The 23,127-nt window shown below is 34.9% G+C and overlaps 1 non-coding gene across 1 annotated transcript; it reads right to left on the bottom strand.

Annotated features, from left to right (window-relative positions):
* Positions 1–14,563: 14,563 nt before the first annotated feature.
* Positions 14,564–14,670, bottom strand: LOC139894925 (small nucleolar RNA R71). Its single transcript, XR_011775401.1, has one exon. It is a non-coding gene; the product is annotated as a small nucleolar RNA R71 (small nucleolar RNA).
* Between the last annotated feature and the right edge of the window lie 8,457 nt (positions 14,671–23,127).

The following is a 23,127-nucleotide window of genomic DNA, read 5'->3' as shown; positions in this document are numbered from 1 at the left end:
TGTAGTAACCAGCCAATCCTAAAAATTGACCTATATGCTTTGGAGTTTTCGGGGTTTCCCACTTTTCAACGGTTTCAATCTTTACCGGATGCACCTGAATACCTTCTTTGTTCACTATGTGACCGAGGAATTGAACTTCTTCCAACCAAAATGCACACTTTGAAAACTTAGCGTACAGTTTTTCTTTCCTCAGCAACTCTAGCACTTTTCTCAAATGTTCTTCGTGCTCTTGATCATTCTTTGAGTAAATGAGTATGTCATCGATGAAAACAATGACAAACTTGTCAAGGTATGGTCCACACACTCGGTTCATGAGGTCTATGAACACGGCTGGTGCGTTAGTTAAACCAAACGGCATAACCATAAACTCATAATGACCATAACATGTTCTAAATGCAGTCTTTGGAATATCATCCTCCTTCACCCGCATTTGATGATACCCAGAACGTAAATCGATCTTCGAATAAACTGACGAACCTTGCAGTTGATCGAATAAGTCATTGATTCTCGGTAGTGGATAACAGTTCTTGATGGTAACTTTGTTCAACTCTCGGTAGTCGATACACAATCTAAATGTACCATCTTTCTTCTTGACAAACAAAACAGGAGCTCCCCATGGTGATGTGCTTGGTCGAATGAAACCACGTTCCAAAAGTTCTTGTAATTGGATTTGTAATTCCTTCATTTCACTGGGTGCGAGTCTGTATAGAGCACGAGCTATTGGTGCAGCTCTGGGTACAAGATCTATTTGAAATTCAACGGATCGATGTGGAGGTAGTCCCGGTAATTCTTTCGAAAATACATCGGGAAATTCTTTTGCAACGGGAACATCACTGATGTTCTTTTCTTCGGTTTTGACTTCCTCGATGTGTGCTAAAATGACATAGCAACCTTTTCTTATTAGTTTTTGCGCCTTCAAGCTACTAATAAGATTTAACTTCGCGTTGCTCTTTTCTCCGTACACCATTAAGGGTTTTCCTTTTTCGCGTACAATACGAATCGCGTTTTTGTAACATACAACCTCTGATCTCTCCTTTTTCAACCAATCCATGCCAATTATCACATCGAAACTCCCTAACTCTACTGGTATCAAATTAATCTTAAATGTTTCGCCAACTAATTAAATTTCTCGGTTCTGACATATTTTATCCGCTGTAATAAATTTACCGTTTGCTAATTCGAGTAAAAACTTATTATCCAAAGGCGTTAATGGACAATTCAATTTAGCACAAAAATCTCTACTCATATAGCTTCTATCCGCATCCGAATCAAATAAAACATAAGCAGGTTTTTCATCAATAAGAAACGTACCCGTAACAAGCTTCGGGTCTTCCTGTGCTTTTGTCGCATTAATGTTGAAGACTCTTCCGTGGCCTTGCCCATTAGTATTCCCTTGGTTCGGGAAGTTAGTCCTGAAGTGGCCCAGTTTCCCACATCCATAACAAATAATGGAAGCATTATTTGTTCTGACATTATTTGTTCCGACATTATTTGTTCTTTTAATTCTGTTGGTCATTGGTCCGTAGACTTCACACTTCATCGCACTATGACCATTTCTCTTACACTTGGTGCAAAATGTCATGCAGAACCTATTCGGATGGTATCCTTCACACCTCTGGCACGGTTTCTGCCCCTTGTTGTTATTGCTGAGATTGTTGTTATTGTGGTTGTTATTGTTGTTGGAACGGTTGTTGTAGTTGTTGTTGTTGAGATGGTTGTTGTTGCATTTGTTTTTGCGAAAAATTGTGCGATTGTAGTTGTGATTGTTGGGCTGACTGTTGAAGCGATAGTTACTATTGTTGTGTTGGTGACCCTTGTCACTGTTTTCTTCCCACTTCCTCTTGACTTGTTTCATTTTGACCTCCTCGGCCGCCTGCTCTTTAATCCTCCCCTCGATCTGATTTATAAGTTTGTGAGCCATTCAACTTGCTTTGTGCATTGAGGTAGGCGCGCTCGCACTCACATCCTCCTGAATTCTCTCTGGTAACCCTTTTACAAACGCATCGATCTGCTCCTCTTCATCTTCAAACACCCTTGGACACAATAAACACAACTCTATGAATCGTCGTTCGTATTTGGTAATATCGAATCCTTGCGCTCGTAATTCTCTAAGCTCTGTCTTGAGCTTATTGACTTCGTTTCTGGGACGATACTGCTCATTCATCAAGTATTTGAATGCTGGCCACAGTAGTGCGTAAGCAGCATTTTGTCCCACCTTTTCGAGGTAGGAGTTCCACCATGTTAACGCAGTACCTGTAAAGGTATGTGTGGCATACTTAACCCTGTCTTCTTCGGCATATTTGCTTATAGCAAACACAGATTCGACCTTCTCGGTCCATCGTTTCAGTCCGACTGGTCCTTCAGTTCCATCAAATTCTAGAGGTTTACAGGCAGTGAAAGCCTTGTAGGAGCATCCTACACGGTTTCCTGTGGAGTTAACTCCACTGCTAGACCCAGAGTTATTGTTGTTGTTTTGCATCGCAGCCTGAACTGCGGCTATGTTTGTGATAGTGCTCCAAATAAACATATATTTAGGCGCAATATCCTTCCAATATGTAAAGCTTTTAGTAGTAATTGTTCTATTTTTATGTAATATTCGTTTAAATAAATAAGTGCGAAGACAAAAGAAGAAAACGACGATTTAAAGACGCAAATGATCAAAAAGCTAAAAAGTACAAAGTACAATCCAAGTGGTTCGAATTATTGATGAGAAATGTCTAAAAATTACAAGAGTACGAACCGCGAAACGCTAAGTACAAGATATCTCCGCGTACGAAAGGACGTTCGAAAATTCGAAACCGGGACCAGAGTCAACTCTCAACTCGCGACGCAACGGAGCTAAAATTACAAATCAACTATGCACATGAATATAATATAATATATATATATATAATTATATAAAATTATATATATATATATTATATATATTAAATAAATATGTCGACAAGCTAGGAGCCAAAAAGTATGTGACCAGGAAATGACGGCCATGCGATCGCATGGCTAGAAGGCACAAAACTCATGCGACTGCATGAGTTACTGTAGCAGGCCACATCCTATAAATTCGCCAGTTTTCTGCGAGTTTTAATCATCTTTTTCTATATTCTTTCTCTTATCTCTCAATTTATATTTATATTTATATTTTAATTATAATTTTAATTTAAATTAATAATAATAAGGCTATGGTAGCTAATGTTGTAAGTTTTTAAGTCGAAATTCTGTCCGTGCAACGCTACACGATTAATCACCACTGTAAGCTATGTTCTTCCTTTTTAAATTAATGTCTCGTAACTAAGTTATTATTATGCTTATTTAAGCCAAAGTAATCGTGATGTTGGATTAAAAATTAAGATTGGGTTATTAGATTTTGTACCATAATTAAGGTTTGGACAAAAGACCGACACTTGTGGAAATTGGACTATTGACAATTAATAGATAGGGGGTATTGTCTAATCGAATGACAACTCATTGGAACCTGTCGAACCTATCTTCAAATTAGTTAATCTAATAATTATTAAAATGATTATGTATGTTCTATTTAGTGACGTTTATACGACATCTTTTACGATCATTTAATTAATTATTCGGGTTGGGTAATTGATTATTCATTCTGATCAAGTGGGTAAATTAATATTCATATCTCATTAAAACAGGGGTGGATTACATACAAGGATAATTGATGTAATTGTTAACAAAGTATTAAAACCTTGAATTACGCGCAGTCGATAACCTGGTGTAATTGTTAACAAAGTATTAAAACCTTGTTACAGTTCGAATCCTTAATTAGTTGGAATATTTGACTTCGAGAATAAGGTTAATTTGACGAGCATTTTATAATTATGACCGATGGACTATTATGGACAAAAACCAAATAGGTATCAAATAATCCAGGAAAAAGGACAATTAACCCGGGTAATAAATTAAAATCAACACGTCGAACGTCATGATTACGGAAGTTTAAATAAGCATCATACTTTTATTTCATCGTACCTTTATTTACTGTCATTTTATCGCACTTTTAATTATCGCAATTTTATTTATCGCACTTTAATTATTGTCATTTATCTTTACACTTTATTTAAAATCGACAAACCGGTCATTAAACGGTCAAAAAACCCCCTTTTATAATAATATTACTATATATAATTATATATATTTTATATAGATATAGTTGTTAAAATATAGCGTTAAACTCAGCGAGCTCCCTGTGGAACGAACCGGACTTGCTAAAAACTACACTACTCTACGATTAGGTACACTGCCTATAAGTGTTGTAGCAAGGTTTAGGTATATCCCATCCGTAAATTAATAAAACCTGTGTAGTATTTCGTAGTAAAAATAATAATTATTTCTTACCCCTCTCCTCGCACATCAAGTTTTTGGCGCCGCTGCCGGGGAACTCTTAAACGCCGAAGCGAAACGCTATAAAAAAAGATTTTTATTAAGTTTTAATTTCTTTTTATAAAAATACGTTTTAAAAATTAAAAATACAAAAATATAAAAAGAAAAACGAAATATATATATTTTTAAGAGTTTGTTTAAAATATATAAAATTATAAAGTTTTTCTATTTCTATTTTAGTTTTTAAAAATTAAGTTTTTATTTATTTTATATAAATAAATTAAAAACAGGAAAAAAAAAGAAAAAAAAAGTAATCGGGCCACTACACTATAGCAGCCCAACATCTGAACTGGATCCGAGGGTCATGCGACCGCATGGATATATAACATACAACTCATGCGATCACATGAGTTGAAAAGACAGCCTAGGTATCCTAGTCTGTACGATTAGGGTTTTTATTTAATAATAATTATTATTAATTAATTATAGTTAGGGTTTAATTTAATAATAATTAGTTTAAGTTTTAATTAAATTTGTAATATTTAGTTTAAATTAGTTTTATTAATTATAAATTGATATTTTTATAAAATAAATAATATAAAAATAATATTTTTATAAAATTGTATTTTTATAACTTTAAGCTTTTTTTTTTTTGTATCTTTTTATTAGTTAAAGCGTAATTTTATAATTTTTTGTTCGTAATTAGTTTTAATCTAGTATTTTGCCATAGTTATTTTTATATTTCTAGTTTTTAGACTTTGCCATAAAATCTCTTAAGTGCTTTTTCTTTAGATTTAGAATTTAGACGCTTTAGAATTTTGCGACGCCATTTATATATTTTAGTGCCTTTTAAGTTATTGCAGTTTTGGATATAGATTTCCTTTTAAGCTTTAATACCTTTAGACGTAAGTTTTAATTTTTAGTATTTAGTACCTTTTAAGTTTAGACGTTCTACTTTCTTATTTTTATTTTTCGACCTTTTATTTTTCGACGTTTTTCGACGCGCTCTTTTTCTTTCTTATTTCTTGACGCTCTAGTTTTTAAGACATAGAATTTTCTTCATTTTCTTTAAATCTGGACGAAAAATTATTTTAAGCGGTTAAATTGATAGATATCCAAAATTTTTTGGTTCGTAGTATTAGTTGAATTTGTTAGTGGCGAGTTGTGGGCTTCCGATTTAAACGGTCCTGGCTACCTGCTGCATCTATTGGCTATTCGAAATGTGGGCAAAATCAGAAAAGTCTATTAATTTGATAACTTATATAAATTTTTATTTTATTTTTATAACTAATAGGATATTCTGTGAATGCACCGAGCAAAACGTTCACCACCTTTCATACGTTCACCACCTGTAATTCGATCAAGACATCTAGCTAATATAATCGCCGTAGATTTTTCTTTAGAATCATCATCTAATCGAACAAGTTCTCCAACTCAAATTTCCGATAATCCATTTTTTGAACCCGATTTCACAATTGAGAACCCGGAGGATATTCAAGGACAATTCAGAGATCCTGAACCACAAATCATTCAACCGGAGATTGTCGAGAAAGAAACCATTAAATCAGAATCCTCTAGTGATTCAGATTCAACAATTTCAAATATAGAAATAACGGAACCTCTAAGTATGGAAGACCGAATGAGGGCCACACGCATGGGCCAAGGTCACGCCATTATTAAGCCAGACATTAATGCACCAGATTATGAAATCAAAGGACAAATCCTACACATGGTAACTAATCAATGCAAATATAGTGGTACGCTAAAAGAAGATCCAAACAAACATCTTCGAACCTTTAATAGGATCTGTACTCTATTCAAAATCAGAGAAGTTGAGGATGAACAGATCTATCTCATGTTATTTCCCTGGACTTTAAAGGGAGAAGCCAAAGATTGGTTAGAATCGTTACCTGAAGGGGCAATTGATACATGGGATGTTTTAGTTGAAAAATTTCTTAAACAATTCTTTCCGGCATCTAAAGCCGTGAGACTTCAAGGAGAAATTGTTACGTTCGCGCAAAAGCCAAATGAAACATTATATGAGGTATGGACAAGATTTGGAAAGTTGTTGAGAGGATGTCCTCAACATGGTTTAGATACTTATCAAATAGTACAAATATTCTACCAAGGATGCGACATTGCTACACGAAAAGAGATCGACATAACAGCTGGTGGTTCCATTATGAAGAAAACCGCAACTGAAGCTTACAAAATTATTGATAACACAGCCTCCCACTCACATGAGTGGCATCAGGAAAAAGATATTTTTCGTTCATCTAAAGCGGCTAGAGCTGATTCTAGCCATGACTTTGATTCCGTTTTCGCAAAAATAGATGCTTTCGAGAGACGAATGGAAAAGATGAATAAAGATATTCACGCAATACGAATCAGTTGTGAGCAATGCGGTGGACCACACTTAATGAAAGATTGTCACATCGAGTAAACAATGGAACAATGAGAGAATGTTTCCTACATAAACCAAAGGCCGGGAAATAATTATCAAAATAATTATCAACCGCCAAGGCCAAACCTCAATCGAAATCAAAACATTCTTTACAATCCAAATGGACCTAACAATAACTCGTACAACTAACAAGGTCCGAATAACCAACCAACTCAAAACAACACTTTCAATCAACAAAGACCTAGCTTGTATAAACCACCACAACAAACCGAAGAGAAAAAGCCAAATATGGAAGAAATGATGGCAAAGCTAATGGAATCTCAAACACAATTTATTACATCTCAAACCCAAACAAATGAGAGGTTCGATCAGTCATTAAGAACTCAACAAGCTTCCATTTTGAATCTAGAAAAACACGTAGGTACTCTTGCTAGCATGATGAGTGAGAGGGAACAAGGAAATCTACAGAGTAATACTAAAGTAAATTCTCGGAATGAGAATGTTAATATGGTATCAACAAATTCTGAAAAACCAGCTCCAGAAGATGGGAAGGTTTTAGATGTGAGTAACAATGAAGAAATTACAACACCACCACCACCCGAGTATGTAAAGCCAGTGGTGGCACTATACAGACCACCCATCCCGTTTCCAAGAAAAGGAGTTGAGTATGAGCAAATGATTGGTAATAAAATTTGTGATACCTTAGGAAAAAAGAAGAAGAATAAGAAAGTGCAAGAAACAAAAACCGTAAAAGTAAACCCGGTGAAGACAGTTCCACCAAAACCTCCACCAAAGTTGGGTGATCCGGGTGAATTTATTGTTCCTTGTCTACTTAGTGATTGTGTCATGTATGATGCACTAGCAGATTTAGGTGCGAGTGTGAGTGTTATGCCTCTTTTATTATATAAGAGATTAGGAGTAGGTGAGTTAAGTCCAACAGAGATGAGTGTTCGACTCTTTGATCAAACCATTAGGCACCCAGTTGGAATTACTGACAACCTACCCGTTCAAGTGGGTAATTTAACCTTTCTAGTCGAATTCATTGTCATTGACATAGAAGAGGACTCAAACATTCCTCTAATTTTAGGTCGACCATTTTTTGCGTCCACCGGGGCATTATTTGATGTAAGAGAGGGTAGAATGACACTTAGTGATGGTGAAAAATCGATCACCTTTGTGAGTCGAAAGCCTAAATCTCCACCAACCAAAACCGTTGAACCAACAAAAACGATCGATGAGAAGCATATTGTTTTACCAACTCCAACGGTAGTGCTTAACAATAATAAAATGCCTAAGTGTGAGAAAGATGAAGTAACACCTAATGATGACTTGATAACAAAGAACCCCGTTGTTGATACATAATTAAATGACTCCGTTATTAATAGTTCAATGAAGAAACTTATTAAACGGATTCACGATGCTAGAACCAATGGGAACTTTAACTTATGTAACCGGTTAGTATCTAATCTATCGCCTAAAGAAAAGGCGAAACTAGTTGAATTTGTGAATATTACACAAGAATCCGACCAATGGCTTAAAGTAAAAGTCACAGATATGCAAGTTGATTATGGTCCAAAAGAAATTGACGATGAAGTTAATCACAAATTCGACACCACAGCTTCCTAAGTGTGGGGAGATTCAAATGTTCTAAAAAGAAAACGCTGTCTAAAGTTAGTTGTTCTGTTCTCGTGTAGTTCCGAGAATGGAATCCGATTGGTCTTTTCCACTAGCAGACACTAAAGAACTAGTTTTCTTTCCCCATTCTGAATTTTTGTTTTGTAGGTTTTGTATAAAATTAATATGCATTTTTAAATTTAAGATTTTTGTGATTTTAAAAAAAAAAATTACTTTATTTCATTAAGTTTAAAAAAATAATTTCTAAAATTCATCGTAAGTTGAAGACTAGGTCATGGAACCGAAATTGCTTTACCCGAGGGCGGGGCGACAAATTTTGTTATCATTATTTTTAATATTATTGATCTAAAGTATAACAAAAAAATTAAAAAACCCAAAAAAATCTTTGCTTTTAAAACAATCGCTTTAAAAATGACAAATTTTAAATTTTGTCGAGGGACGGACTAGGCAAACATACCGAAACTACCTAAAGTATAAGGAAACAAAATTTTAAAAAATTATTCATTTAAATTGTTTTAATAAATAAAGGTTTTATAAAAAAAATATATAAATATATTATATATATGTTTGTAGTTTATCTTATGTACAAAACAGGGTAAAACAACGCACTTTCAAAGACTGACATTAAGTTCAGCAAAAGCTACTAATTTTGACGACAAGACGCAAAATATCAAATGTGATATAAAATAATATGTTTGCAAACTCGGTATTTTTAATCACTTTTCTACACTAATCACCCTCATGAATTTATAATTATAGTCTGATTTCATGTAAATGAGGGCATTACATGATCTCAAGTGTGGGGAAGGGCTATAAATTCTCTCGGGTTTACACTTGGTTTATTTGCCAAATTTTGTGAAAATTTGAAAAATTTTCAAGTAAAATGAATTCAAAATCATGTTTATACATATTTATGAACGATAAAACTAGGTTATAATACCGAAATTATTGTTACCTCGGAGAGAACATAAATGGAGAAACAACCCAAAACGCTTGAATTCATTTAAAATGGAATAGAAGAGAATAAAAAGGCGAAGAAAAGAATAAAGAAAAGCTAAGTGTGGGAAGAATGCACAAAGTTCTTTAAAACAGATATCACATATTTTTGTACATGATTATTGCAGGTACTTTTGTTTTGGACGATACTAATTAGTTTTACCCGATTTACTGTAATATATTTGAAAGAATTGATGGATCTACACGATGAATCAATTCCATCATTAAAAGGAAGTAAAGTCTTCCGAAAAAGTCACACGCTTCTTGATTTAGGTCAGGAAGTTGTCGTCCAGACCAGTTGTAGAGTTTACGAAAAATCTTAAAAAGTTTTCTCGAAAATCAGCTAAAAATCCACGGACCTCAGCATCAAACAGGGTTGCCAAGTGGTCAGACTTATCCTAACCATGAGAGGATCTGTCTCATAAAATGGGGAGGGCGCCGTGTAAATTAGCTTGATAAGACTAATGAATCTGACCCCCAGAAAGGATAATCTCCTTAAAGATTAAAAATCAGCTTTTAAGCCTGATATTACTCAATCTTTGAGATTGACTTTAAAGATTGAGAATTACAAACTCATAGAATTCGATGATATCTAAACTCGAGCTTGAACGAGAAAATATTTTGATCAATTTACAAACCGATTTGTTTTCTGAAAACCCATTTTCAATGCGTTCATTACCATTGAACGTAAAATCCTAGGAATTCACCTGGAATTCATTAGGTCACCTGAACCAAATCGGGTGTCAACTGTAAGAACGGTGGTTGCATAGCATGGTCGAAGACAGGACCTTGTGCCAGACCGAAAAACTATAGGGTGATCTTTACTATTGCTCCTATAAAGGATAGTAATTGCATCCGACACGTTGTAGACCATGAACAAATGCATATCATTAGACATTGCCTTAACAGTTGCTTGTTCAACGCTTTCCTTTACAACCGGACGGTAGTTTACCGAAAGGTAATATACGGAGCAAGTATACTGGACGTGTTGCTTTCCTAATACAAGGTTAGCAAGTGGGTGACACAAAACCGCAAGTTTTTAGCTAAAATTTTAAAATCCGAAACCCACAAAACCCACAAAACCCACAAAAACATTTTGCAAACACCAGTGAAGGGTTATTCCGGAAAACTTATCTAGGGTAAAAGCTAGAATGAATTTTCAAAAGATCAAATGTTTTCATAAAGATCCAATTTCCTTAAGGATCTAAATTTTCATAGTCATGTGGGACTGTAAACCACATCGTTACTATCATTGTTTATACCGCCGTATCAAAATCACTGATGTATAAAGTGTGAGAATAAAAAAAAAGTGATTCGAGTGAAGTGTGATTTTATTTTAAGTTCTGTATTGCTTGAGGACAAGCAACGCTCAAGTGTGGGGATATTTGATAGTGCTCCAAATAAACATATATTTAGGCGCAATATCCTTCCAATATGTAAAGCTTTTAGTTGTAATTGTTCTATTTTTATGTAATATTCGTTTAAATAAATAAGTGCGAAGGCAAAAGAAGAAAACGACGATTTGAAGACGTAAATGATCAAAAAGCTAAAAAGTACAAAGTACAATCCAAGTGGTTCGAATTATTGATGAGAAACGTCTAAAAATTACAAGAGTACGAGCCGCGAAACGCAAAGTACAAGATATCTCCGCGTATGAAAGGACGTTCGAAAATCTGGAACCGGGACCAGAGTCAACTCTCAACGCGCGACGCAACGGAGCTAAAATTACAAATCAACTATGCACATGAATATAATATAATATATATAATTATATAAAATTATATATATATTATATATATTAAATAAATATGTCGACAAGCTAGGAGCCAAAAAGTATGTAACCAGGAAATGACAGCCATGCGATCGCATGGCCAGAAGGCACAAAACTCATGCGACCGCATGAGGTACTGTAGCAGGCCACATCCTATAAATTCGCCACTTTTCTGCGAGTTTTAATCATCTTTTTCTATTTTCTTTCTCTTATCTCTCAATTTATATTTATATTTATATTTTAATTATAATTTTAATTTAAATTAATAATAATAAGGTTATGGTAGCTAATGTTGTAAGTTTTTAAGTCGAAATTCTGTCCGTGCAACGCTACGCGATTAATCACCACTGTAAGCTATGTTCTTCCTTTTTAAATTAATGTCTCGTAACTAAGTTATTATTATGCTTATTTAAGCCAAAGTAATCGTGATGTTGGATTAAAAATTAAGATTGGGTTATTAGATTTTGTACCATAATTAAGGTTTGGACAAAAGACCGACACTTGTGGAAATTGGACTATTGACTATTAATAGATAGGGGGTATTGTCTAATCGAATGACAACTCATTGCAACCTGTCGAACCTATCTTCAAATTAGTTAATCTAATAATTATTGAAATGATTATGTATGTTCTATTTAGTGGAATTTATACGACATCTTTTACGATCATTTAATTAATTATTCGGGTTGGGTAATTGATTATTCATTCTGATCAAGTGGGTAAATTAATATTCATATCTCATTAAAACAGGGATGGATTACATACAAGGATAATTGATGTAATTGTTAACAAAGTATTAAAACCTTGAATTACTCGCAGTCGATAACCTGGTGTAATTATTAACAAAGTATTAAAACCTTGTTACAGTTCGAATCCCTAATTAGTTGGAATATTTGACTTCGGGAATAAGGTTAATTTGACGAGCATTTTATAATTATGACCGATGGACTATTATGGACAAAAACCAAATAGGTATCAAATAATCCAGGACAAAGGACAATTAACCCGGGTAATAAATTAAAATCAACACGTCGAACATCATGATTACAGAAGTTTAAATAAGCATAATACTTTTATTTCATCGTACCTTTATTTACTGTCATTTTATCGCACTTTTAATTATCGCAATTTTATTTATCGCACTTTAATTATTGTCATTTATCTTTACGCTTTATTTAAAATCGACAAACCGGTCATTAAACGGTAAAAAAACCCCTTTTATAATAATATTACTATATATAATTATATATAATTTATATAAATATAGTTGTTAAAAATATAGCGTTAAACTCAGCTAGCTCCCTGTGGAACGAACCGGACTTACTAAAAACTACACTACTCTACGATTAGGTACACTGCCTATAAGTGTTGTAGCAAGGTTTAGGTATATCCCCATCCGTAAATTAATAAAACATGTGTAGTATTTCGTAGTAAAAATAATAACTATTTCGTACCCCTCTGCTCGCACATCAAGTTTTTGGCACCGCTGCCGGGGAACTCTTAAACGCCGAAGCAAAACGCTATAAAAAAAGATTTTTATTAAGTTTTAATTTCTTTTTGTAAAAATACGTTTTAAAAATTAAAAATACAAAAATATAAAAAGAAAAATGAAATATATATATTTTTAAGAGTTTGTTTATAATATATAAAATTATAAAGTTTTTCTATTTCTATTTTAGTTTTTAAAAATTAAGTTTTTATTTATTTTATATAAATAAAATAAAAATAGAAAAAAAAGTAATCGGGCCACTACACTGTAGCAGCCCAACATCTGAACTGGATCTGAGGGTCATGCGACCGCATGGATATATAACATACAATTCATGCGATCGCATGAGTTGAAAAGACAGCCTAGGTATCCTAGTCTGTACGATTAGGGTTTTTATTTAATAATAATTATTATTAATTAATTATAGTTAGGGTTTAATTTAATAATAATTAGTTTAAGTTTTAATTAAATTTGTAATATTTAGTTTAAATTAGTTTTATTAATTATAAATTGATATTTTTATAAAATAAATAATATAAAAATAATATTTTTATAAAATTGTATTTTTATAACTTTAAGCTTATTTTTTTTATTTTGTATCTTTTTATTAGTTAAAGCGTAATTTTATAATTTTTTGTTCGTAATTAGTTTTAATCTAGTATTTTGCCATAGTTATTTTTATATTTCTAGTTTTTTGACTTTGCCGTAAAATCCCTTAAGTGCTTTTTCTTTAGATTTAGAATTTAGACGCTTTAGAATTTTGAGACGCCATTTATATATTTTAGTGTCTTTTAAGTTATTGCAGTTTTGGATATAGATTTCCTTTTAAGCTTTAATACCGTTAGACGTAAGTTTTAATTTTTAGTATTTAGTACCTTTTAAGTTTAGACGTTCTACTTTCTTATTTTTATTTTTCGACCTTTTATTTTTCGACGTTTTTCGATGCGCTCTTTTTCTTTCTTATTTCTCGACGCTCTAGTTTTTAAGACATAGAATTTTCTTCATTTTCTTTAAATTTCGACGAAAAATTATTTTTAAGCTGTTAAATTGATAGACATCCAAAATTTTCTAGTTCATAGTAATAGTTGGATTTGTTAGTGGCGAGTTGTGGGCTTCCGATTTAAAGGGTCCTGGCTACCTGCTGCATCTATTGGCTATTCGAAACGTGGGCAAAATCAGAAAAGTCTATCAATTTGATAACTTATATAATTTTTATTTTTATTTTTATAACTAATAGGATATTCTGTGAATGCACCGAGCAAAACGTTCACCACCTTTCATACGTTCACCACCTGTAACTCGATCAAGACATCTAGCTAACATAATCGCCGTAGATTTTTCTTTAGAATCATCATCTAGTCGAACAAGTTCTCCAACTCAAATTTCCGATAATCCATTTTTTGAACCCGATTTCACAATTGAGAACCCGGAGGATATTCAAGGACAATTCAGAGATCCTGAACCACAAATCATTTAACCGGAGATTGTCGAGAAAGAAACCATTAAATCAGAATCCTCTAGTGATTCAGATTCAACAATTTCAAATATGGAAATAACGGAACCTCTAAGTATGGAAGACCGAATGAGAGCCACACGCACGGGCCAAGGTCACGCCATTATTAAGCCAGACATTATTGCGCCAGATTATGAAATCAAAGGACAAATCCTACACATGGTAACTAATCAATGCCAATATAGTGGTACGCCAAAAGAAGATCCAAATGAACATCTTTGAACCTTTAATAGGACCTGTACTCTATTCAAAATCAGAGAAGTTGAGGATGAACAGATCTATCTCATGTTATTTCCTTGGAATTTAAAGGGAGAAGCCAAAGATTGGTTAGAATCGTTACTTGAAGGGGCGATTGATACATGGGATGTTTTAGTTGAAAAATTTCTTAAACAATTCTTTACGGCATCTAAAGCCGTGAGACTTCAAGGAGAAATTGTTACGTTCGCGCAAAAGCCAAATGAAACATTATATGAGGCGTGGACAAGATTTGAAAAGTTGTTGAGAGGATGTCCTCAACATGGTTTAGATACTTATCAAATAGTACAAATATTCTACCAAGGATGCGACATTGCTACACTAAAAGACATCGACATAATAGCTGGTGGTTCCATTATGAAGAAAACCGCAACTGAAGCTTACAAAATTATTGATAACACAGCCTCCCACTCACATGAGTGGCATCAGGAAAAAGATATTTTTCGTTCATCTAAAGCGGCTAGAGCCGATTCTAGCCATGACTTTGATTCCGTTTCCGCAAAAATAGATGCTTTCGAGAGACGAATGGAAAAGATGAATAACGTCATCAAAGGGTCGAGGGTTTCGTAATGTCCAACAGCCTCGTAATAATCTAAAAACCTTGTTTCTCACCCCAACTACTGAATCCGTCACTTGTGGGAAGGTTTTATTTAAAAGTTGTAATCCGATGCTCTTTTTCTCACTTTGGTGAGAAGCGAACATCACTAACCCGTAAGCATAACATGCTTCTTTATGTTGCATGTAAGAAGCTCTTTCTAACTCACGAAGTCCTACGTTGGGATATGTTGAGTCAAAATAGGTTCTTAACCCGTAGCGTAAAATTGCATTTGGGTTTTCCGCATTTAACGCTTTAAAGAAAACACGACGTAACTTACGGTGTCCCCAATGTGATATACCCCATCTGTAACATCCCGCGTTTTTCCGTTAAATTTATTTTTAACACCGTCTTTTTTTTTTTTTTAATAATATCTTTCGCTATTTAAATTCCCAATTTCCGTTGACTAACGTTTATAATATTCTCGTTATTTAATTATAACACCACTCGTCTACTCGAGCGTTTTTAAAATATTTCGTTTGGTTAATTTCCGCACCCGACTACAAACATGAGGGACTTAAGTTGACAAGTGGGCAAAGTGGTGACTAGGTCAACTAGTCAACCACTTCACCTCCTCCATTCATTTCCACCAACACCTTCCACATTTCTTCCTCTTTTTCTCTCTACTTCTCTTTTATGAACATAAACACCAAAATCACAAAATCATCATCTAAATCCGATTGGAGAAGCAAACATCAAAACAAATTACATATTCGTGATCCTCTCTTCATCCTCTTCGATTTGGTACCAATTTCATCCGTTTTGGGTAACTTTATAAAATCACTAATTTTCTTTAAATTCGTGTTCTTGACTTGAAATTGTGTTAGTTAGTGTCTATGGCTCGTGTCTAGCATGAATATATGTTTTGTTTGCTCGATTGTTGATTTGAGTAACTAGTTTGAACTTTTGAAGTGGGTTAGCTTAATCTTTGATTTTGGATGATTAAAAGTTGTTTAATTGTTAAAGTTCATGTTTTAATTGTGTTACTAGTATCATTAGCTACATTTTGATGTGTAGGTTGATTAAGAAAACTTCAAAAACCCGATTAAGGATTTTGTGATGTTGACTAGGGTTTGATAGACTTTGAAATGAACTTTTGATGCGTTGAATGCTTGTTAATGTTGTTAGTAAGTGTTTAGATGCAATGTATGCTTAATTACCTTCGAAACGGCATATCGTATGTGTAAATTGGATTCCCGAATCATAAAATACGTTTTACGAACTTGAAACTTTGAAAATAAACCTTTCTTGATCAATTGACGAGTTTTCGGTTATTGTAAATGATGTTTTTGCTTGATGAAAAGTGGTTAGTTGTATTCCTTGTCAAAATACCTTTCCAACGATATAAGATACTTGTTTTGGATGTTTACGGTTTAGGATTTATGGGTATTTGAAGTTGGATTCGTTCATAAGTTGAAAACTGCAGAAAATAGCTGAACAGCATGGTGCGCGGCGCGCACCTCACCCCGCGCGGCGCGCAAATGGGTCTGGCCAGATTCTGCTCACTTTGTCGCTTTTCACGCGAAATGTTTGACTAGCTATCGACCTCCGATTCACATGAAACTTGTTCTAATATGCTTATATATGAATAACTAGCATAGAAAAATAGTTCGGGACCCGACCCGAACGCGTTGACTTTTTCGTTGACTTTGACCAAGTTTGACTTTTAGTCAAACTTAACCAAACTTTAATACAATCATTCTAACATGCTTTTATACTTGTTTCTTGTATGAAACTTGACAACGTGATTCACATGCTATACTTAATCGAGTCGTAACGAGCCATAGGACTAATTGAACACATTTCACCCGACCTTGTGTCGTAACCGGTTAATTGATATAACTTACTTGTTTAGGTCAAGGCTAAGCAACTTTCATGCACACGTTTACTTGTTGAAGTACCTTTATACTCGTGCACTCGAGGTGAGATCATAGTCCCACTTTTTACTCTTTTGAACTTACTTTTGGGATGAGAAAACATAAACGATTCTTTTGAACTAAGTGAACACAAGAACGGGAAAACAAACATTCTACATACGAGTTTAGAACAAAAATCCTCAATCCGATTATCATTAGTTACATCAGATGGTGTAAGCGAGAACTTATGTTATATGGCCATATGGGTTTGACAACCCTCATCTTTGACGGTTCGCTACCGTCTACGGATGAAATATATTTTCGGGAAACAGTGTTTGTTCTAGCACTAATTGATGGGGTATTCAACGGACGGAATGTTAAGTTTTGATAATTGGGTGCTCGTGAATATTAACTTTTAGAATGTACTACTATTATTTCAACTTTGCAAATCTTGTGGTTCGACTTACTTTACTTTTACTCACTTACTCAAACCTATGATTTCACCAACGTTTTTGCGTTGACAGATTCTTCTATGTTTTCTCAGGTTTTCACATGGCTATTTGTTACACGCTTCCGCACTCTTTGATTACTTGATTGGAGTCTACCATGCATGCATACGCTAGGGATAGTATTTTTGGATTCAAACTTTTGTCTACTTACTTACGCTATTTATAGCAACTGTGGTTTCAAACTAATTATGTCGCAAGTTATTTCATTCATACTTTATAACTTTGTAAACTTAAACTTATTGTCGATCCGTTTGTTAAACTAAACTTTGTACCTTTCAAATGAACGCGACATAATTTTGGTCAAACGAGTCTCATATAGGGACTACGACCACGCAACGGGACCTAAGTTAACGACGCCGTCAATAACGGTTTTGGTCGGGTCGTTACAAGTGGTATCAGAGCGTTGGTTGTAGGGAACTAGGACGTGCATTAGTGTGTCTAACAGAGTCGTTAGGACGCATTAGTGAGTCTAGACTACAACCGGATAGTTAGCCATTGCATTCTGACATACATTTGCTATAGATAGCACTTACTTGACTACTTGTGCATTATACTTGAATCATTCTTAGGCAAACTTTTTAATGGTACCCAACCTTCATCATACGAACTCGTATTCCGCCACTTTTTGGTAACACACGTAAATTCATGATTCATACACGTATGGATGACGACGACTTCATTAGTCACACTTGCTCGGGAACTCTGTCTCCCGGATTGTTATTTGCCACCGTTTCAACTTACTATCGGTTTCCCACTGGTGTTTCTTACTATCTACTTTTTGGTGTTACTACCATCACTACTCTAGGTGAGTATCGTCATCAACATTTATCACTACGGTTGCGTGCTACTCGTTATCATGACTCGTTACTCTTTTCATACCTGAATACCTTATTGTCTGACTCGAACCACATTGACGTGAACAATCATTTATACACTTCCCTCGGGGAACGCTTCTTTATAGTTGCACTAATTCTTTCGATTCAATACGAGTCACGTTAGAGACGTCGTTACACTTTGTTTATTTTAAACTTCACGATTACACGAACTTGAATCTATAGAGTGATGTGGGAATGGAGGTATGAGTTAGCGTAATATAACGACACTCGATCAACGTGGTTATATTACGGTAAGACATACCAAAGTTCTAGTGACGCGTGATGGTGGTTAGACTCGATCAACCTAATCACCACCATGTGCCATGTACATGACTTCATCCTTTCATGTTTGGACATCTGAAAACTCCGAAAGTACTGACAACAACCATACCGGGGACACACCTTCGAATATTGTCGAACCATATTTATGTTTCCGAATGAATGACGAATTCTTTCAACTTCAAACATACGTTATACATGAATACTATCTCGTCCTCGCACAGTCTTATTGATTAACTACAATTTACTCGTTATGCTCACATCGGGGCGGAAACTTCTCTTGCATCACCCTCGTACTTCCGGTTCAGGAGGTCCTTATTCTAAATTCTCAATGGAGAGCGACTCTTCACGTCATACAAGTATTCGCCGCGAGGGTGGATAGTCCTAACAATCGTTTTCAAAACCCGATAAGAACTTGCCCCGACGAACGTTTTTGGAAACCGATAAATCTTCCGCAACGCGAATTTTCTTGAGAAACTTGTCCTAGCTAAAGTTTTCAATTCCTAGCAAACTTGTTCAATATGCCTTAGGGAAATGTACCCCATTTCGGATCGAGATCCTCGTTTCACTTCTAGATTTTGGAGTACCTTACAAAAAGCCTCGGGACCGCGTTTAGACATGAGTACCGCGTACCATCCACAACCCGACGGACCGAACAAACATGCGATTTAAACCTTGGAAACCATAATACAAGTTTGTATTACCAACTTCAAATTTACTTGAGAAAAGTATTTTCCTTTAACCGAATCCTCGTACTACAATGATTTTCATTCGAGTTTTAACGTCACTCCTTTTGAAACCACATGTGACCGGAAACGTCATTCTCCTTTGTCGAACCAAGTAAACGATGATCAATTCACCGGGGCCGAGGTTATTCATGAGCAACCGAGAAAATTTATTCATATTCAGGTAAAACCCTACGCGACTCGTAATCACCAAGAGCTACGCCGATGTTAGACATAAACATTTCAAATTCCACGTGGGAAACCGCGTCACGTTAAGAGTCGCACCTTGGAAAGGTGCAATCCGTTTCGGGAAACGTAGGAAGCTAAATCCGCGATATTTTGATCCTTTAAATTCTTGGGGTGTTTTGGACCCGTCGCTAGCCGTTTAGACTTTTCCGACTCATTTTGGGTCTCCGTTTATCCTACATTCGATGTATCAACTCAAAGACGTGTTTTGCGAAACGAGAACTTGTTATCTCCTTTGATGAACTCACTATCGACGATAACCCTCACTTCCTAGGAGGACCGGTTGAAACCATAAATCGTGAAGCCAAACCTTAAAACAACATATGATCCCGACCGTCAAAATTCGTTGAAATACCCTAGGACGTACTTCTCCCTTATTCGTAGAATTTACAATGCAAGATCTCGAGTAAGATTCAACAACTACTACTTCCAACTAAATTTCGGGACGAAATTTCTTTTGAGGTGTGGATAATGTAACATCCCGCGTTTTTCCATTAAATTTATTTTTAACACCGTCTTTTTTTTTTTTTTTAATAATATCTTTCGCTATTTAAATTCCCAATTTCCGTTGACTAACGTTTATAATATTCTCGTTATTTAATTATAACACCACTCGTCTACTCGAGCGTTTTTAAAATATTTCGTTTGGTTAATTTCCGCACCCGACTACAAACATGAGGGACTTAAGTTGACAAGTGGGCAAAGTGGTGACTAGGTCAACTAGTCAACCACTTCACCTCCCCCATTCATTTCCACCAACACCTTCCACATTTCTTCCTCTTTTTCTCTCCACTTCTCTTTTATGAACATAAACACCAAAATCACAAAATCATCATCTAAATCCGATTGGAGAAGCAAACATCAAAACAAATTACATATTCGTGATCCTCTCTTCATCCTCTTCGATTTGGTACCAATTTCATCCGTTTTGGGTAACTTTCTAAAATCACTAATTTTCTTTAAATTCGTGTTCTTGACTTGAAATTGTGTTAGTTAGTGTCTATGGCTCGTGTCTAGCATGAATATATGTTTTGTTTGCTCGATTGTTGATTTGAGTAACTAGTTTGAACTTTTGAAGTGGGTTAGCTTAATCTTTGATTTTGGATGATTAAAAGTTGTTTAATTGTTAAAGTTCATGTTTTAATTGTGTTACTAGTATCATTAGCTACATTTTGATGTGTAGGTTGATTAAGAAAACTTCAAAAACCCGATTAAGGATTTTGTGATGTTGACTAGGGTTTGATAGACTTTGAAATGAACTTTTGATGCGTTGAATGCTTGTTAATGTTGTTAGTAAGTGTTTAGATGCAATGTATGCTTAATTACCTTCGAAACGGCATATCGTATGTGTAAATTAGATTCCCGAATCATAAAATACGTTTTACGAACTTGAAACTTTGAAAATAAACCTTTCTTGATCAATTGACGAGTTTTCGGTTATTGTAAATGATGTTTTTGCTTGATGAAAAGTGGTTAGTTGTATTCCTTGTCAAAATACCTTTCCAACGATATAAGATACTTGTTTTGGATGTTTACGGTTTAGGATTTATGGGTATTTGAAGTTGGATTCGTGCATAAGTTGAAAACTGCAGAAAATAGCTGAACAGCATGGTGCGCGGCGCGCACCTCACCCCGCGCGGCGCGCAAATGGGTCTGGCCAGATTCTGCTCACTTTGTCGCTTTTCACGCGAAATGTTTGACTAGCTATCGACCTCCGATTCACATGAAACTTGTTCTAATATGCTTATATATGAATAACTAGCATAGAAAAATAGTTCGGGACCCGACCCGAACGCGTTGACTTTTTCGTTGACTTTGACCAAGTTTGACTTTTAGTCAAACTTAACCAAACTTTTATACAATCATTCTAACATGCTTTTATACTTGTTTCTTGTATGAAACTTGACAACGTGATTCACATGCTATACTTAATCGAGTCGTAACGAGCCATAGGACTAATTGAACACATTTCACCCGACCTTGTGTCGTAACCGGTTAATTGATATAACTTACTTGTTTAGGTCAAGGCTAAGCAAATTTCATGCACACGTTTACTTGTTGAAGTACCTTTATACTCGTGCACTCGAGGTGAGATCATAGTCCCACTTTTTACTCTTTTGAACTTACTTTTGGGATGAGAAAACATAAACGATTCTTTTGAACTAAGTGAACACAAGAACGGGAAAACAAACATTCTACATACGAGTTTAGAACAAAAATCCTCAATCCGATTATCATTAGTTACATCAGATGGTGTAAGCGAGAACTTATGTTATATGGCCATATGGGTTTGACAACCCTCATCTTTGACGGTTCGCTACCGTCTACGGATGAAATATATTTTCGGGAAACAGTGTTTGTTCTAGCACTAATTGATGGGGTATTCAACGGACGGAATGTTAAGTTTTGATAATTGGGTGCTCGTGAATATTAACTTTTAGAATGTACTACTATTATTTCAACTTTGCAAATCTTGTGGTTCGACTTACTTTACTTTTACTCACTTACTCAAACCTATGATTTCACCAACGTTTTTGCGTTGACAGATTCTTCTATGTTTTCTCAGGTTTTCACATGGCTATTTGTTACACGCTTCCGCACTCTTTGATTACTTGATTGGAGTCTACCATGCATGCATACGCTAGGGATAGTATTTTTGGATTCAAACTTTTGTCTACTTACTTACGCTATTTATAGCAACTGTGGTTTCAAACTAATTATGTCGCAAGTTATTTCATTCATACTTTATAACTTTGTAAACTTAAACTTATTGTCAATCCGTTTGTTAAACTAAACTTTGTACCTTTCAAATGAACGCGACATAATTTTGGTCAAACGAGTCTCATATAGGGACTACGACCACGCAACGGGACCTAAGTTAACGACGCCGTCAATAACGGTTTTGGTCGGGTCGTTACACCATCTTTCAAATGAAAGCCTTTTATAAACTAAGGCATACTTGGAACGTTCTTCAAATGTTCTACAAACTAATTTTGCCGTAAATAATTGTGCCGATGAATTCTGACCGACTTTAGACAAGATTTCATCAATCATGTCCTCGGGTAGGTCTTCTAAAATATTCGGTTGTCTATCCTTAACGTCCATTGTGTGTTTTTATACTGTAAAATAGACAAGGATTAAATTCGTAAAAGATAATTAACAAACAATACAAGCAGTTTTTACATATAACATGAAAATACAAGCACATATATTACACAACATGATTACAACTCTTTATTCCGACTCACTCGTTTCTTCCCCTTCGGACTTGGTTCATTTTGCTAATTTCCTAGGGATATATGATGTTCCTCTAATACGAGTCGTTTTTTTACAAATGGTTTAGAAAAACCTGGTGGCTTAGAGGTTCCCGGGTTATTGTTACAACTTAAGAAATACGGGTGTTGACGATACATATAAAATTCATCAGGGTTGGAATCAGGTTTCTCTATTTTGATGCCCTTTCCCTTATTATTTTCTTTTGATTTTTCAAATTGGGTCGAGGTAATTTCTATAACATCATCGGAATCCTCATCGGAATCCGATTCATCAGAAAGTTGGTAATTTTCCCAATTTTTTGCTTCCTTGGCGGAAACACCATTGACCATTATTAACTTTGGTCCATTGGTTGAGTATTTTCTTTT

The sequence above is a fragment of the Rutidosis leptorrhynchoides genome, chromosome 2 (assembly GCF_046630445.1).
Source record: "Rutidosis leptorrhynchoides isolate AG116_Rl617_1_P2 chromosome 2, CSIRO_AGI_Rlap_v1, whole genome shotgun sequence".
Lineage (NCBI taxonomy): Eukaryota > Viridiplantae > Streptophyta > Magnoliopsida > Asterales > Asteraceae > Rutidosis > Rutidosis leptorrhynchoides.
Note: the sequence above shows the minus strand (reverse complement) of the source record. Positions and strands in the feature narration are given on the sequence as shown.